The following is a 17099-nucleotide window of genomic DNA, read 5'->3' on the forward strand; positions in this document are numbered from 1 at the left end:
CTGCCTCCCAGGCTGAAGTCATCCTCCCACCTTGGCCTCTTGAGTAGCTGGGATTACAGATGGGTGCCACCACAGCCAGCTAATTTCTGTATTTTACCTAGCTATGGTGGCAACATGACGGGGTTTTGCCTTGTTGCCAGGATAGTCTAAACCTCCTGAGCTCAGCAATCCACCAGCCTCGACCTCCCAAAGTTCTGGGATTACAGGTCTGAGCCACTACTGTGCCCGGCTGGATCAGGCACTTTCTAGACCTTACTAAAATCTGTGTCTTGGATTTTGCTTTCCTCTACTGCTAGGCGAGGTCCATACAGCTACCCATGATTGACTCTGAAAGTTGTTGATACATGGCAGTGCATTGAGAAAGTTCACACCTCACAGTGAATTTATGAAATGTGAGCATAAATTAAATAACTGGTTTCATTGGCCCTCCATATATCTTTCTTTCTAAAATTCTTAATAAAGTATGGTTATTCTGTATGCCAATGCATACAGATTTTAACATTTGGATATATGCTGCTTTGAAAACTAGGATATGGTTTCTAAGACTCTTTCATTGAGTTTAACTCCTAACATTCAGCGTAAATATGAGTTATGAATCCCAGTTTGTACCCGAGCCTTGCTCTCCCTCCCTGAGCCCCGCACTCTGCCCTGGGCCCTTTCTTGGCAAGTGGACAGATAAATGGAGCCGCTGGGGGTGGGAGTGCTGGACTGGGAATCAGATTTGAAGTATAGTCTAAATGCCCCACGGGCCCACCGCTTCTCAATAGCTCAAAGCTGCCCCAGCCGGTTTCCACAACAACCTCAAATCAGACAATGATCCTTAGTTGGCCAGAACCTATTAGTAAAGGTCAAAGGGGTTGGGGCTGAGGCCAAACGTAATGGTGACGTCATAGTCACAGGCTGAAGAGTAAGCCAGAATTTTCCACTTCAGGTGATGGTATTGGTGGTGCCACTTCCAGAGGGGGCACAGCAGCTTGGCAGAGGGATGGACTCACAGGGGCTCTTAGGGAGCTCAAGTGGGGCCCACAGAGACCTTCTCTCTGGGGTTGCAAACTGGCATTGGGTGGAGGGAGAGTCAGTATTCACACCTGGGGAAGCCTCGCCCCCAAAGTGGATTTTAAGGACAGCATCACACTGGGGAGACAAGGGCCCCACAACACTCCCACCCTTTCCCCAGCCTGCTTCGTGCTTCCTGGTCCTGCTCTTTACTGGGGAAGGAGAATCTTATCTGAATGGTGGAACTCCAGTACCATCCCTGGCCAGCATCAGTAGTGGGCAGGGTCACTGCATGCTCAAGGCTGTGCACACTGAGCCCCAGCCATGCACGAGGGCGGTGCCTTCTGGACCTTCCTCAGGCTCCCTAGGGACCCATGAGGAAGCTCCCTGATGGGTGCTGATGGTTGTCTGTACCAACAGATTCACTGCCTGGCACAGAAACACCGGGTTCCTGGGAAGCTGGAACCTGCCTTATGAAAGCCCCCATTTCCATCACCCCCTCCATCCCTCGGGGCTGCTGGGTCTTGCCATCAACGCTCTCCTCACACCCAGGACACCTGCCTATTTCAAAAGCACCCCTTCAACCAGGCCCTAGCTGAAGGCTCATTCCTCCATCAGGCCTCTGAGGGGTACTGCTTTGTGCTGCTGTTATCAAAAAGGGGAAACCATTCACAGCAGAAAGACCAATGCCACACTAGACAGCCAGGAACCCAGCAGCACAAGTGGCCCCCCCAGATGCTTTGGGGACCACACCCCCACCACTGTGACTTCAGCACAGTCTGGTACCCAGGACTTCAGGATCCTCCTGGGAACCCTTCAGCATAATTAACATGGGCAGATGGGACCTGAAGGGGCTGTTGGTCCTCCTGAAAATGCTCACCAGGCAGTGTGAGTGTGGGGAGGCCATGAGCAATGTGTGGGACCCTGTCCTGCACCCGCTCAGAGCCTCAGCCCTGCAGAGACACTGGAAATGATTTGCTGCAGGTGAGGTCACCCCTGATGCTTCTCTGAGGTCTCTTTTCCTTTCAGATCTTGAGGACCACGTGACTGCACGCCGAATAAACTAGGGCTCCCCGACCTGGTCGACATAAGGGAATCCCATCTTGGCCAGGTGTGGTGGCTCTCGCCTGTAATCCCAGCACTTTGCGAGGTCAAAACAGGTGGATCCCTTGAGGTCAGGAGTTTGAGACCAGCTTGGCTAACATGGTGAAACCCCATCTCTACTAAGATACAAAAATTAGCTGGGCATGGTGGCATGCACCTGTAATCCCAGCTATTTGGGAGGCTGAAGCAGGAGAATTGCTTGAACCTGGGAGGGGGAGGATGTAGTGAGCTGAGACTGTGCCACTGCACTCTAGCCTGGGTGACACAGCAAGACTCCCGCTCAAAAAAAAAAAAAGAGATCTCATCTCAAAAAAAAAACCAACTTTACATAATGTTGTAAAAATCATTTGCTACACATCAGCTATTTCTGACAAGTTTTAACTACAGGCTAGAAAATCATAAACTTCAAAATGATTCATTATGAGTTGCTAGTCTAGTCTCTTATTTAAATTACTCTCATTCTAGCGAGAGAGGATGTGATTTCCAGAGTCAACGTGCCTTCGTTTGGGCTTGCTCTTTACTCTTTATCTTATTATTTTTCATTTCTAAACTCACACAGGTGCAGACCTTTCTTTACACAAAGCAGAGCACATGGCCAAGGAAAGGATGTGATTTCCAGAGTCTGTTTCTACAACTGCCCTAAAAGTACAAATACTTTAAGAAATGTAGTAGATTGATTTAAAGTCACAATACATTATAAGTGAGAATTTTTCTCAAGATAAAACAGAAAGATGCTAGGTATATCAAAAGGGATGCTTCAGAAGAGAACCACACTAAAAGGAGATTAAACTCTCCAAAACAAAGCTTACCTACTTCACAATTGTGATGAGGGCTGGCAGACTAGCACGGGAGAGGCAGTAGAGACACAGAAAACTCACCCAGGCTGAGTGAGATAGGAGACCCAGGATCCAAATGGGAGTTCCAGGCTGTAGCATTGTCATCTATTAACTGGTCTTCTCTAACTCCTCTGAGACACACTTTCTTCACCTACAAAATCTAAGATATGTGACAGAGGGAAAGAAAGATAATCAGTTTGATGTCTATTTTTAGGTTTAAGATTCTTAGATTATGCAAATGATCACTTTATATAGCACCACCTCCACGTAAGTACCAAACACGCAATTAGTGTATGTTATTGGACACACGCTCAATATGGGCTTGAGTACAGCTAAAGAAACATAAGATTCAAGCTTTTGGGTAAACCATACAAGAGAACAATGACATTAAATACTATAAAATCATGTAAGTGATGGCATGTTAAGTTTTTCACTGATGAATAAGTGGGAATTCATGTTATAGCCAGTGAAGACCCTTTCACAGTTATGTTTGGTTAAGGTACCTTTCCAGTCCTGTGCTTATACAGGTAGAACCTCTTCTTTTTTTCTTTCTTTTTTTTCTTGAGATGGAATCTCACCCTGTCTCCTAGGCCGAAATGCAATGGTGTGATCTCAGCAACCTCCACCTCCCAAGTTCAAATGATTCTCCTGCCTCAGCCTCCAGATAGCTAGGATTACAGGTGCTTGCCACCATGCCCAGCTAAGCTAATTTTTGTATTTTTAGTAGAGATGGGGTTTCACCATGAGGCTGGTCTCAAACTCCTCACCTCATCATCCACCCGCCTTGGCCTTCCAAAGTGTTGGGATTACAGGCATGAGCCACTAAGCCAGGGCACCACTTCCTTTTTCTATCTAATAAAATATTGGTGGGGAAAAGACCCTCTGGCATTTGCTGTCTCATTTGTTCCTTTGTTGTAGTAATAGGGAAAGCCATAAAATAATATTTCAGGAAACAGATAAGATATACATGACTTTTTAGATCTCCTTCTGGCCTTAAGGATTTAAATGTGTTTTTACAGAATAAAGGTAAAATAATGATTATCAGGCTAAATGGTAATGGGTGGAAGTACAGAGATAAATAAAAGTTTAAGAATTCCTTACAGCTCATGCCTGTAATCCCAGCACTTTCAGAGGCCAAGGTGGGTGGATCATGAGGTCAAGACATCAAGACCATCCTGGCCAACATGATGAAACCGTGTCCCTACTAAAAATACAAAATTTAGCTGGGTGTGGTGGCACTCACCTGTAATCCTAGCTACTCAAGAGGCTGAGGCAGGAGAATTGCTTGAACCTGGGAGGTGGAGGTTGCAGTGAGCCAAGATCAGGCCACTGCACTCCAGCCTGGTGACAGAGTGGGACTCCATCTCAAAAAAGAAAAAAAAAAAAGAAAAGAAAATTCCTTCCCCATGTTTAACTGGTATGCTTTGCAAGGTCTAGATGACATCAATGATACAATTCTTGCAAGCAACAGCAGCAGGGTTCTTGAAGGTCGTTGTCACCTAAAAAATTTTTTCTTCCCTTTATGTTGTTAAATAGACTGAAGATTTCCCTGAATGGATAATGGAATTAAGTTTCTCAAAATATGGTCCATGGACTGCCTGTCTGTACCAGCATCATTTGCGGTGCTTGTTCAAAATCTGTATTCCTGGGGAATGGAGGTTTCACCACTTCGAGACCCACAGAGACTCCATTATGCTTTATGCAGGGTCACAGATGCCTCTAGAATGAAGTAGATACTCCTTTTGAATTCCTGTGATGTGAAACTGACAGCAAATATTAATCCAAAAGCAAAACTGGAAAAAAAAATTCATATTCTTGGTCTGTACCTGAGATCATCTTGATGGATCTCAGGTATGCTTGCATTGTATTAAACCCTCTGGTGCTATTTATACACAATAATGTCTAAAAATCACTGTCTAAATTAAGAATTCACATTCTACTGCATTGGATTAGTGATACAATGAAATTCAGGTCCAGAGTTTTTATCATTCAATATCCAAAACACATGGAAGTGACTTTTATACAGCTTTCAAAGCATAGCACATGTAAAATAGACAATACAAACAATCTTTAAAAAGAATAAAATCAACGGCTGTGTGTGGTGACTCAGGCCTGCAATCCCAGCACTTTGGGAGGCTGAGGCAGGCAGATCACAAGGTCAGGAGTCTGAGACCAGACTGACCAACCCTATCTTTACTAAAAATACAAAAATTAGCCAGGCATGGTGGTGGGCGTCTATAATCCCAGGCACTCATGAGGCTGAGGCAGGAGAATCTCTTGAATCACAGTGAGCCAAGATGTAACCACTGCACTCCAGTTTCTGTGACAGAGTGGAACTCCAAAAAAAGAACAAGAAGAAGAAGAAAAGAAAATCATTTCATAATACTGTTATCCAAGGAAAAGCAATAGTTGAGGACTATTTGTGTGAATTTCCTTCAAGTCTCTAAATATCATAATATAGATCATCATAGGTTCTGAAAACTCCCAACAGCAGGGACTGTGTTTCTTCATCACTGTAACCCTAGCTCTTCCCAAAATGCCCAGCACATAGTAGGTACTGAAAGCTTTGCTGAGTGAACAAAGTGACTATGAAGCTGAAATCAAATTGTATCTTTGATTTGGGTCACACTTTTTACAAAAATATACCAGCATTAAATAGAATATCACTTTCTGATTCTCAAAATTGGTAACAAATCAATTACTAGTACTTCGGTACCAGATATTTTTCTAGCATTTTAGCGATATTAATTTAACCCTAACAGCCACATGTCATTTAAGTGCTATTTTATCCCGAATTTTTAGATCAGGACACTGGAACACAGAGAGTTTAGGTAACCAACCCAATACCACACACCTACTATGTGGCAGAGCTGTCTCCCCAGGCTTTATCAGACCAGGTTAATCTACCTGTTCATGGTCATAAAATCACCTACCTTTTATAAACAAACGTGCATAACATTTACCACTTCAGCTACAGGAACTTCTATATAACATTAAAAAACCCTCCATTAGGAAACTATATATTAGGTGATTGTGTGACAGTTAAGATTGAGCCCTGGTACCTACATTACTCTGCTACCACACAAAACTCTGCAAGCGCGCCTGTACCACCCGAGGTGTGGGATGGGAAGTGCATGGGGCAGGTACCTCTGTGCACATCCACACATGTTGTTCTCAACCCCAATAATCATGTTTACCACACGAGCCTCACAAGTTCACCTTTTTTTTTAGACAGGGTCTTATTCTGTCGCCCAGGCTGGAGTGCAGTGGCACGATCTCAGCTCACAGCAGCCTCGACCTCCTGGGCTCAGGCGCTCCTCCCACCTCAGCCTCCCAAGCGGCTGGGATCACAGGCACGCGCACCACCACTTGCGGCTAATTTTTTGTATTTTTTATTTAAGAGATGGGGTTTTGCCATGTTGCCCAGGCTGGTCCCGAACTCCTGACTGCAAGTGATCAGCCCGCCTCAGCCTCCTGAAATGCTGTGGATACAGAAGGGGAGCCACCAACTTCCCAAATTTAAGGGTGAAATGGAGGAAAGTTCATGTAATACTCAGGGAAGTCCAATTCTTCCCACGTCTTTCACTTGGGCCCCACACAAAAATAAAGTAACTAGAAGCGCACCGTTCTGTTCACAGTGCGCTCACCGTCGGTGGCGTCCGCTGGAAGCCCCGGGTCGGACCGGGAGGGGGACAGTGCCTCCTGCTCAGGGCCGTTATCCAAACTGATCTGCTCCCCACCGCACCCCCAGAGAAACCCACTCCACCCCCTAAACCTAAGAAAACCAAACCCCGCAAACCTGCACGAACAGAGCCATTTCCTCCTAATGTGTGCTTCAAACCCACGAAGCCCAGCTGGAAGCAGGACCAGTGTGCCTGCCCTGCATGCTACTCCTTCTCCCCGCGGCAGACGCCGCCAATCCGGGCAGGTGATGGGTCCTCTTGGGGTTCCGCGAACGTTGAGCCGCCGCGCAACCAACGCCGGCTGGGCCTGCAAATCACCTCCAGGCCGCCAGGGAGCGCCGCAGCCGCGAGAGCGAGGGCGGTCGCCCCGGAGGGTGTGCGCGGCGCCGCAGGGGAGGAGGGCGCTGCCTCGCTAGCCCTGCGCCCCTCCCCCGCGCGCCCTCCAGGCGGGGCGGCGCGCGAGGCCCCTGTGGGCTAGGGGGCGGGGACGAAACGGCCCCGAGGATCCGTGCGCTGCACAGCGGAGACGCGAGCCCGAGGGGGAGGGGAGGCGCGGGCGGGCGGGGGTCACCGGCGCGGATGCGGAGACAGTGCCTGGCAGAGGGACCTGGCTACCCTGGACAGCGCATCGCCGCCCGCCCCGGTTGTCGCGCCACAGCAGCTGCGGATAGTGGTGAGTGGGACCGCGCGCCGCCACCGCCACCGCCGCGCTTTTTCTCTCCTGGACCCACGCACCGGTCGGGAGAGGGCCGAGCGGGTGGCTGCGCGGGCGCTGCGGGTTCGCGGCTGGAACCGGCTACCCTCGGAGAGGCCGGGTCCGCGCGGGCGTGGGGAGCGGGAGCTGAGCGTTTGGGCCGGGGGCGCACGGGTCGGCCCGAGGCCCATTGGCCTCGGGAACTTTGTCCCTGTTCCTGCTCCCGGGTCCCACTCCAGGACCTCGAGGTACCCGCTCGCCCTTAGCTCCCTGTTGCATGCACTGGGCTGGCGCCCGGGATGCCGGAGGAAGCCGCCCCTCCTTCGCGGCGGCCATTCCCGCCCGCAACCCACCCTCCGGCCCCGGGAACCTGCTCTCGCCACCGCCCGCCGGCGCCTGGAGCGGAAAACGGCGTTTCTCGCGCGCTGCACCCACCCTGCCTCTGGAGTCCTGGGGTTCGGGCCCTAACGGTTAAGCTCCCACCCCTCTCCTCCCTGCACCCCGGGGGTGTGTCTGTGCGCTCGATGGTGCGTCCTGGGTTTACAGATTGGCTTGAGAGGGCGCTGGGTTTTATCAGTGTCTGGGCTTGGAGGGGCTTCTGGTGTGTTCTTTACAACTCTCTGCCCGGTTTCCCAGGCCAGTCCTCCACTCTGGATTAGTACCGCTTCCTCTCGGCTTTAAGCGGTGTGTGTGGGGGTGTGTGTGTGTGTTCGTTCCCCCGGGTCTGATGAACTGCCTGAGAGTTTTAGCAGCAGAGCCTGGTTCTTTGGCTACAAAGGGAGAACATCTGTTGTGCTATCCTCAACTCAAAGGACCGGTCTTGGCAAAATGTGAAATCTGTGTTTGTCTTCAGGGGTCTATGTTCAATCTTTGCCTCTCCCCCTTCCCGTAGGGTTTCCTCTCCACTTCAGGGCTTATTGAAATATGCTAACCACCTTTCTCTTACTCCATCTGATTTTGCCCTGGCTACCCCTTTAGGCACATACTCTCTGCCTGATTATGTGTGACCACTTAATCTTAAAATTCTAACCTTTCCTACCCAGCCCACCACAGTGTATATTCCCCTTGCCTGCTTCATTTTGTCTTCTCTTGAGCATGTATTGTTTAGTGTACTGCATATTTTGTTTCTTTAGCTTGTTTCTTGAAAGGTCTCCTCTACCAGAATGTAAGTTTCAGGAAGACAGATTTTTATCATTTGTTCTTTACTGTCTTTCTAGTGCCTACAGCCGCACAGTAAGTCCTTGATAACTCTTTTGAATTAACCCAATAAAGCAAGCTGCTTTCTGCTAATGCACAAGTGGAGAGCAACTGCAAACATTTTGCAGCTGACAGTTGTAATGATGAGAGTCTCAAGTGAAGTTTGGGAGGAGGGAGATACTCCCCGAGAGGAGGGACCCGATTTTGGCAGCCTTCAATGACAAAAGTCTAGGCGGCTATCTCTTATGACTGGTCTGTCGCTTCATGCCCTTGGCACCTTGGCATCAGAGTGGACAAGGCATTTTTAGGGCCAATTGGCTCTCTCCTTTGGGCTCTGAAGCTTTGTCCCAATGTGTAGGTAGGAATTGTATCGAGTAAGGGAATAAGTTCACTTGTTAGCTGAATAGAAAAGTCATGGGAATGTTTAACCTAAAAGAGCTAAAATCAAGGGCAAGCTCTTGAAAGCTTTATCCTGCACAAGTGTGATGCTTCCTGTTTCGATAAGTATTTCTCAGAAACTTTGGGTCTTCAGAGGAATTTTTTTTTTTAATACCAAATCCAAATTGTATTACCTTTTTTTTTTTCTTTTTTGTGGCAGGGTCTCACTCTGTCTCCCAGGCTAGAGTGCAGTGGTGCAATCTAGGCTCACTGCAACCTCCACCTCCTGGTCTCAAGTGATTCTCGTGCCTCAGTCTCCCGAGTAGCTGGGATTACAGGCGTGCACCACCACACCAGGCCAACTTGTGTATTTTTGGTAGAGACAGGGTTTCACATGTTGTCCAGGCTGGTCGAACTCCTGACCTCAAGTGATCGACACCCACCTTGGCTTCCCAAGTGCTGGGATTACAAGTCATGAGCCACTATGCCCAGCTGAAATCATACTAGTTTATTTAAAAAAAAAAAAAAGTGGGCCAGGGAGGAGGAAGGTTAGGGGGTTTAATTTAAAATAAATTAGTGGGTCAGTTCAGAGAGACACCCTTTTGAATACATGTCCAGTATGAACTGTCTTGTAAGATATCTCTACTAGTCTTATTCCAAAATAATTATTTTTTTTTCAAATTTCCTTTTGTTTTTCTATTTCTATAATGTGGATTTATGGCAGTGGTTTTAAAAGACTTAGTCTAGGGAAATGTATTAATTGTAAATAAATTGTTTAATAAAATTTACTTGAGTAAGTTTTTGAAAAAGATGTAATTAGAGCTGACTATACAAGTTCAGCAGTTCTGTGGTTACCATTTTCCCAGATAGGTAGCAGAAATTAAATGTGAAAAGGAAAGAAAGTTTGTCTTTGAAATTAATACCAATCAACCAACCAAAGGTCAATGAAAGATACTTTATTGACTTCAATTTGTATTTGTAGGAGATTTTACTGTTAAGATTCCTGATTCAAAGTATCCAGCCTTTTTTTCTTTCTGTTCTTTGAAAGTAAGCATTTTCAAGGAGTACAAAATCCATTTTTAAAGTATCTGTTGGGTAAGCTTAATTTTTGGTTCTTCAACAAAGGTTCCATTTAGTTTAGCTTCCTTCAAAACGTTTTAGTCACTTTGAGAGGTCCAGGTGCTTTTGTGCTCCAAAAGAGAATGTTGAAAATTTGTCAAGTAGATCCGTATTATCTATCTAGTTATGTTCAGAAAACAGGCCCTGCTGTTTAGGATTAGGTGGATGATCGTCTCCGTTGGACAGTTGGATATGTACCATCTAACTTGATGGGTTTGCATTTCTGGGAATAAACATTGATAAAAGGAAAGAAGTCGCACCGGAAACGTCTTTAATGGCCGGATATGGTGAAAATATGCCAGCATCAGTAGCTCATCATAATTCTAAAGTTACAAATCCACACGTTTGTAGCTTTTCTTTTTAATTGAATTGGGACATAACTGACTTTGACAATGAACCATTCTAATAAATAGTTTAAATATTAGAGAGCATACTTGTTCTGAAATTTCTGTGACCGTGTAGAACTTGAGATCTGGGGTCATCGTGGCCTTGAATCCTAACACCGACATTTAACTGTGTGACCTTGGGCCTCAGTATTTTATTCTATAAAAGATGTTTAATACAGTTTTTGGGAGGAACAAATAAGACGGTGCCCTTTATGTGTCTAGCATAGTGCTTGGGGTGCTTAGTAAATATTAACTATTATCATGTGTGTGTCCTTTTTTCTTCCGTATCTATGTTTAGTTGAGATACTTCAGAATGATGTCTCTATCCCTTTTGTGATCTTAATATATAACTAATATTGCTGTCCAATAGAAATATAACATAAACCACATACGTAATTTTCAGTTTTCTACAAATCACGTTAAAAAAGTACAGACAAGTGAAATTAGTTTTAATAATGTTATTTAACCCAGTCCATGCATATATTTCATCATGTAATCAATGCAGAAAAAAGGAGATTTTAAATTCTTTTTTTTCCCATAGAAAATCTTCAAAGTCTAGTGTGTATTTGATTCTTAGATCCCATCTCAGTTCAGGGTACCCATATTTCAGTTGTTCAGTGGTTGCCTGTGGTTAGAGGCGACTGTATTGGACAAACAGCTCTAGATTGCACAGAGCTTCCAAGTTTGCCTCTTAAAGCTCTTAGACCCTTTCCACTAGTGAGAACCTCGCTGCCACCTTAAACCCAACATTACAAAAAGAAAGCTACTCATCTTTCAGACTCTCTACTCTGTTCCCTTTTGCTGTTAGTAATTCCACCAGCTCTTCAGTCTACTGTGTCTGAAATCAGATTCGTATTCTCTTTTTTCTTGTATGTTGTTTATTGTCTAATATTCTTGTATTTTTATTTGAAAATATTTTTTCTTCAGTCTGACTTCATTCTTCCTAATATATATTTGAAAATATTTTAAAATCTTTCCCTCACCCCTTGAGCCCTGTTTCCAACATTTTTGCCTTATCTACAGATTTCCTTTTTTTTTTTTTTTTTTTTTTCTTATTATACTTTATGTTCTGGAGTACATGTGCAGATCTTGCAGGATTGTTGCTTAGGTACACACAGGCTCTCTCTGAGTCTCTGAGCTCCACATTCTCTCCATTCTTTCCTCAGCCCTTTATAACGTTAGAAATGGTTTCCATTTCATAGGTTATTCCTACCCTTAATACCTTTCCTTTATCAAATATCCAGAAAAGTATAATTAGTTTAACTGATTAAAATAATTTATTCAAGAGAAGAAGCACAAATGAAGGAGAAAAACAAGCTATGGGAAGGGAAGATGAAACCATTCTTTGAGCTTTATATGCCTTTCAGGAAATATCAGAAGGAATAGATTCTAGTAGTCTATAGTACAGTAATTATAGTTAACAATGTATTGTATATTTCAAGAAAGCTAGATGAGAATTTTAATATTCCTAACATAAGAAAAGATAAATGTTTGAAGTGATATTCCAGTTACCCTAACTCGATCATTACATTGTATACATGTACCAAGACGTCAAATGTACCCTGGGAAAATGTACAACTATGAGGCATAAATTTAAAAATAGAAATATCATGGAACTGATTAATAATAATCGCAGTCACCACCCCAAAGCAATGAAACTTGATTTTTTTTTAAATTGTACATTAAGCTCTGGGGCACATGTGCACAGCCCTCAGGGTTGTTGCATAGGTACACACATACCATAGTGGTTTGCAGTCTCTGGCCCCCGTTGGCTACATCAGGCATTTCTCCCACTGTTTTCCCTCCTTAGCCTCCCTACCCCCCCGCTGTCCCTCCCCAGCCCTTCCACCCCCAATCTGCCCCAGTGTGTGATGTTCCCCTCCCTATGCCCACATGTTCTCATTGTTAAACACCCTCCTATGAGTGAGAACATGTGGTGTTTGGTTTTCTCTTCTTGTATCAGTTTGCTCAGAATGATGGTTTCCAGATCCATCCATGATGTTTACACAGTGCTTTCTAAGAGACCTTCCTCTGTGCCTGGTGAACAGAGGGACAAAACAAAAGAAAGGCATTGGATGAAGAGTCAAGAAACCTGGGTTCTAGCCCTGGCTTTATTATTTACTAGCTCTATTCCCTTGCTTAAGTTGCTTTGAGACACTGTTTACACACCTGCTCAATGGGGTATTATATCTGTGGTGAGATTGTTTTGTTAAAATCAAATGGGGCCTCAGCGTTTTTACATTGGCTCTCCTTTGGCTGTGTAGATCTTCCCCTCCATGCCCCCAGCCTACCCTAATCACTCTAGTAAAACTGGAACCTGCCTTATATTCACACACACAGCTAGATATGTACCACACCTGATCCTCTTACACTGCTTTTTTCCCACAGCACTTATAACCCAGCAGTTTGCTAATTTATGTAACAATTGAAACCATTTAATCATTAATCTCTCTTGATGCATTTAAAATCATCACAATTCAGTTTGGGCATGTTTCAGTAGTATAGCTGCTTCATCAATACACATAGGCTTGTGTTACCTTTTAGTAAATGATAATATGTATTCCTACAACTGTATTCATACTTCATAGTCCTATTTGTGGTGAGGGCTAGGTTATATCATTTATAAATAATGAAATCCATGTTTCATCATAAGTTTTAAATGAAATTAAAATGCATATGTATTTCTGTAATTTCATATTTATGGGTTATGTTCTTATTTACGTAAATCTATATAGCATTAAGTTCTTGCTGAAATTAAAAATGATTATCTTAGTAGTATAAACAAAGGTATGATATATTGACTTGCTGAATAATCATTTTTACTTTACATATATGTAGCCTTTACCTAGCATAACTTAAATATGCTGCCAATACTGTATAATGATACTATTTTATATTTATTAATCAGCTGGATGTTTTTCAATGCATTTTAATACACGTTAAAAGTTTCTAAAGCCTCACAAAAAGACTTTTGTGAGAGGCAAGTCCTGTAGCAATATACCTTCCTTCGTAAGGAAGACAATGGCCCCTTTCCTTTGGCCTTTTCTGTGTTCAGACTCCTTAAAAAAAAAAAATGGCACACGTCACAAGTCATTTTGAGATTTCCTGCCTGAAGTCTGCATCAGACTCATAAATACAAAGCAACCATGCTAGTGTCACAATATTTTGGAAGCCGTGTTTTTCTGTTAAAAAATAGGGTTATGACATCAACCCCGTTAAAGTCCTACCGCTGCTACTAAAACGCTACCATGTTCCTTTTGTAAATTAGGTTTACTATCATAAATCATTTTCTGCTCACAATTTTAAAAGTAAGCAGAAACACCCTATTTTAATACATTTCTTAACACTAATCTCACCAGTACTTGCTTCATATAAGATAGAAGATAGAACATGTGTAACAGTCTTAAATTTCTTAATGCAAACTTTGGAATATTTTGCATTTGTTCTTTTTTTGAAGGAAATAAATATGCTCTCTACATTGAATATGTATTCTTTAAAATTGCTCTCAAGGAGACATGCAAATACATTGCCTCAGTCATTTTTTCATTAGATACACTCATTGTTCATTCAGCATGTGCTCAGTACCACTCAATTAGAGGCAGTGTGTAGGCATTATCAATTTAAATATAAAAGACAGCCCCTGCTTGACAAAATCTATAGTACAAAAGAGATTCCTTTTTCTCTTCCAGTGCAAGCGTACTTCACAAGTCAGCAGTGAGTGTTTGGATTACCCCATCCAGTAAATGTGCCTCCATGTCCATGTGCCATTCCATCCAATAGAAAGACTTAGTCTAATAATTTGACTAGTAATATGACAAAAAAGTCTAGACCCTACAGCATAGGTAACTTATTCTTTATCATGTCACAAATCTGTTCAGGTCCAAGAGGTGGCTGGGAACAAAAGAGCCAACATCATAAGGATTGATAAGCTGAGATCAAGACTGTGTCTGTGTGACACCACTGTACTCAGCAGTCATTCAGTGAGAGAAGAAAATGATGAAACCGACTGTGTGAAAGGATGAGTAGAAAGAGCATGGACCTAGGAATCTGTCAGATAGGTTTAAGTACGCATGCCTACAGAATGAGAATCTCTGAGGAGGGGCCTAGGAATCTGTATACCAAGAACCAGGTACACTCCAATTTGAAATCTTATGCTCTAGGGATCCAAATGAATGGGAACAATTTCTGGCAAAAATGTTTAGTGTATGTTTTATGAAGGGGTTGGATTTTGGTATGTGGGAAGAAGGGGAATATAGGATAGAACATAACATTCCATTTAGGAGAAATAACTGGGGAAAGCGCCAGAAAGTAGTAACGCAAGTATATTTACATAACACTATACTATAAGCAATTTATGGACAAGGCTGGTTTTCCCAGAGGCTAGCACAAATTAGGTGCTCAATAAGTGCTTTTAATTTAATTTTATTTCATTTTTGAGATGGAATCTCGCCCCATTGCCTAGGCTGTAGTACAGTGGCTTGATTTCAGCTCACTGCAACCTCCGCCTCCTGGATTCAAGTGATTCTCTTGCCTCAGCCTCCAGAGTAGCTGGGATTACAAGTGTGCAACACCACGGCTGGCTAATTTTTGTATATTTGGTAGGGTCAGGGTTTTACATGTTGTCCAGGCTGGTCTAACTCCTGACCTCAAGTGATCAACACCCACCTCGACCTCCCAAAGTTGTGGGATTACAGGCATGAGCCACCGCATCCAGACCTAATAAATGTGTTTGTTTGTTTAGTTAGTGAGTCAGTGTCACTCTGTTGCCCAGGCTGGAGTGCAGTAGTGCAATCTTTGCTCACTGCAACCTCTGCCTCCTGAGTTTGAGTGATTCTTCTGCCTCAGCCTCCCTAGTAGCTGGGACCATGGGTGCCCACCACCAAGCCCAGTTAATTTTTGTATTTTTAGTAGAGACAGGGTTTCATCATGCTGGCCAGGCTGGTCTCAAACTCCAGACCTCAGGTGATCCACCTACCTCAGCCTCCCAAAGTGCTGGGATTACAGGCGAGAGCCACCGCACCCAACAATAAGTGCTTTTTAAATGTGTGAAATCTGTGGACCAACAGGATAATGGGATTTATGCTAGGAGAGAGAAGTCAAATTTTGAAGTCTTGAATTTGAGGCTAAGAAGTTTCTTCTAGATTTTTTAGGTAATAGAGAACAATTAGGCTTTTGAAATAGGGAGTCAAATGATGAAAATATCATTTAGGAAAATCTTGTTTCCATAATATATGGGATTGGGAGAGCCTGGATAGAGAGTTTATAAAGGGGCTGAACTAATATGTCACTTCTTTCCACTTTTCATATTACCAGATTCTGAAAATCTCTCTCCTTAATCACACACTCCTAAATTCAGTTCCCTACTCCCCTTCTTACTAATTGATTAGTCATTTGAACATCAGTGTTCTCATCACTAAAATATGTGTACTCACACATAGTGAAGATTCCCTGGGACTAAATAGTTGGAACTGGTGGCTGTTACCCACAGAAACTTAATCATGTTTATCTTTACAATCCTAACTTCTTTCTATCTGCCTGGAATATTTTTATAGAACAATCTTGATTAATCTTTTTTTTTTTTCCTTGAGATGGAGTTTTGCTTTTGTTACCCAGGCTGGAGTGCAATGGCGTGATCTTGGCTCACTGCAACCTCTGCCTCCTGGGTTCAGGCAATTCTCCTGCCTCAGCCTCCCGACTAGCTGGGATTACAGGCACACGCCACCATGCCCAGCTAATTTTTGGGGGTTTCTTTTTTTAAGTAAAGATAGGGTTTTGCCATGTTTGCCAGGCTGGTCTCGAACTCCTGACCTCAGTGATCTGCCCACCCTGGCCTTCCAAAGTGCTGGGATTACAGGTGTGAACTGCCTCACTTGGCTTTTTAAAGAGATAATTAAGGTTAAAGTCAAAAGGGTGAGGGGCCGTAATCCAGTGACTGATATCCTTAAAAAGGGATTAGAACACACAGAGGAGAGACTACGTGACTACACAAGGAGAAGACCGTCATCTACAAGCCAAAGAGAGAAGCCTCAGAAGAAAAACCAACCCTGCTGATCTCTGACTTCTAGCTTCCAGAGCTGGAAAAAAAAAAAAAAAAAAAAGTGTGTTCAGCCCATCAATGTGGCTCATGCCTGTAATCCCAACACCTTGGGAGGCTGATGGGCAGATCACTTGAGGCCGTGAGTTCGAGACTAGCCTGACCAACATCGAGAACCCCTGTTTCTACTTAAAATACAAAATTGGCTGAGTGTGGTGGTACATGCCTGTAATTCTAGCTACTCAAGAGGTTGAGGCAGGAGAATTGCTTAAACCCGGGAAGTGGAGGTTGCACTGAGCTGAGATTGCACCATTGCACTCCAGCCTGAGCAACAAGAGCGAAACTCCATCTCAAAAAAAAGGAAAATAAATGTGTTGTTTAAGCCACCCACCCATCTCTGGTATTTTGTCAGGGCAGCCCAGTTTCTTAGGTCTGGTCTGATCCTTACCTCCTCTCCCCAAGTTCCAGCCCCATCCTAGACAAAAGATGAGGTTACTCCATCATTAGTTCTCCCAACAAAAAAAAAAAGTATTGATTACTTCTCCATAGAGCTGTTAGTCTTGACCGTTCTAACCAACTAGGGTGTCCTAGCACACAGGTCCCCCACCCTAGCATACAGGTCCCTGGTCCATGCAGGAGCTGAGCATTACCACCTGAGCTCTGCCTCCTGTC

General features: G+C 43.9%; 2 protein-coding genes across 14 annotated transcripts in view; one reads left to right on the plus strand and one right to left on the minus strand.

Annotated features, from left to right (window-relative positions):
• The window catches only part of LOC100411063 (serine/threonine-protein kinase MARK2-like), a 47496-nt gene extending 40561 nt beyond the window's left edge, over positions 1 to 6935 (minus strand). For 7 of the 11 annotated variants that reach the window (XR_013533812.1, XR_004741678.3, XR_013533813.1 and 4 more), the window contains exons 1-2: positions 6736 to 6935; positions 2910 to 3096 (exon numbers count right to left, since the gene is read on the minus strand). The gene's annotated coding sequence lies outside the window, so the exon portion shown is untranslated. The remainder of the gene's footprint in view (positions 1 to 2909; positions 3097 to 6735) is intronic. The other 4 variants (XR_013533810.1, XR_013533811.1, XM_035295106.3 and 1 more) reach the window with 1 other exon arrangement.
• A 98-nt stretch (positions 6936 to 7033) lies between these two features.
• LOC100397136 (N-acetyllactosaminide beta-1,6-N-acetylglucosaminyl-transferase) overlaps positions 7034 to 17099 on the plus strand; it is a 171921-nt gene continuing 161855 nt past the window's right edge. For all 3 annotated transcript variants that reach the window (XM_078368449.1, XM_035295115.3, XM_035295117.3), the window contains exon 1: positions 7034 to 7292. The gene's annotated coding sequence lies outside the window, so the exon portion shown is untranslated. The remainder of the gene's footprint in view (positions 7293 to 17099) is intronic.

This window comes from Callithrix jacchus, chromosome 4 (assembly GCF_049354715.1).
Source record: "Callithrix jacchus isolate 240 chromosome 4, calJac240_pri, whole genome shotgun sequence".
Taxonomy (NCBI): domain Eukaryota; kingdom Metazoa; phylum Chordata; class Mammalia; order Primates; family Cebidae; genus Callithrix; species Callithrix jacchus.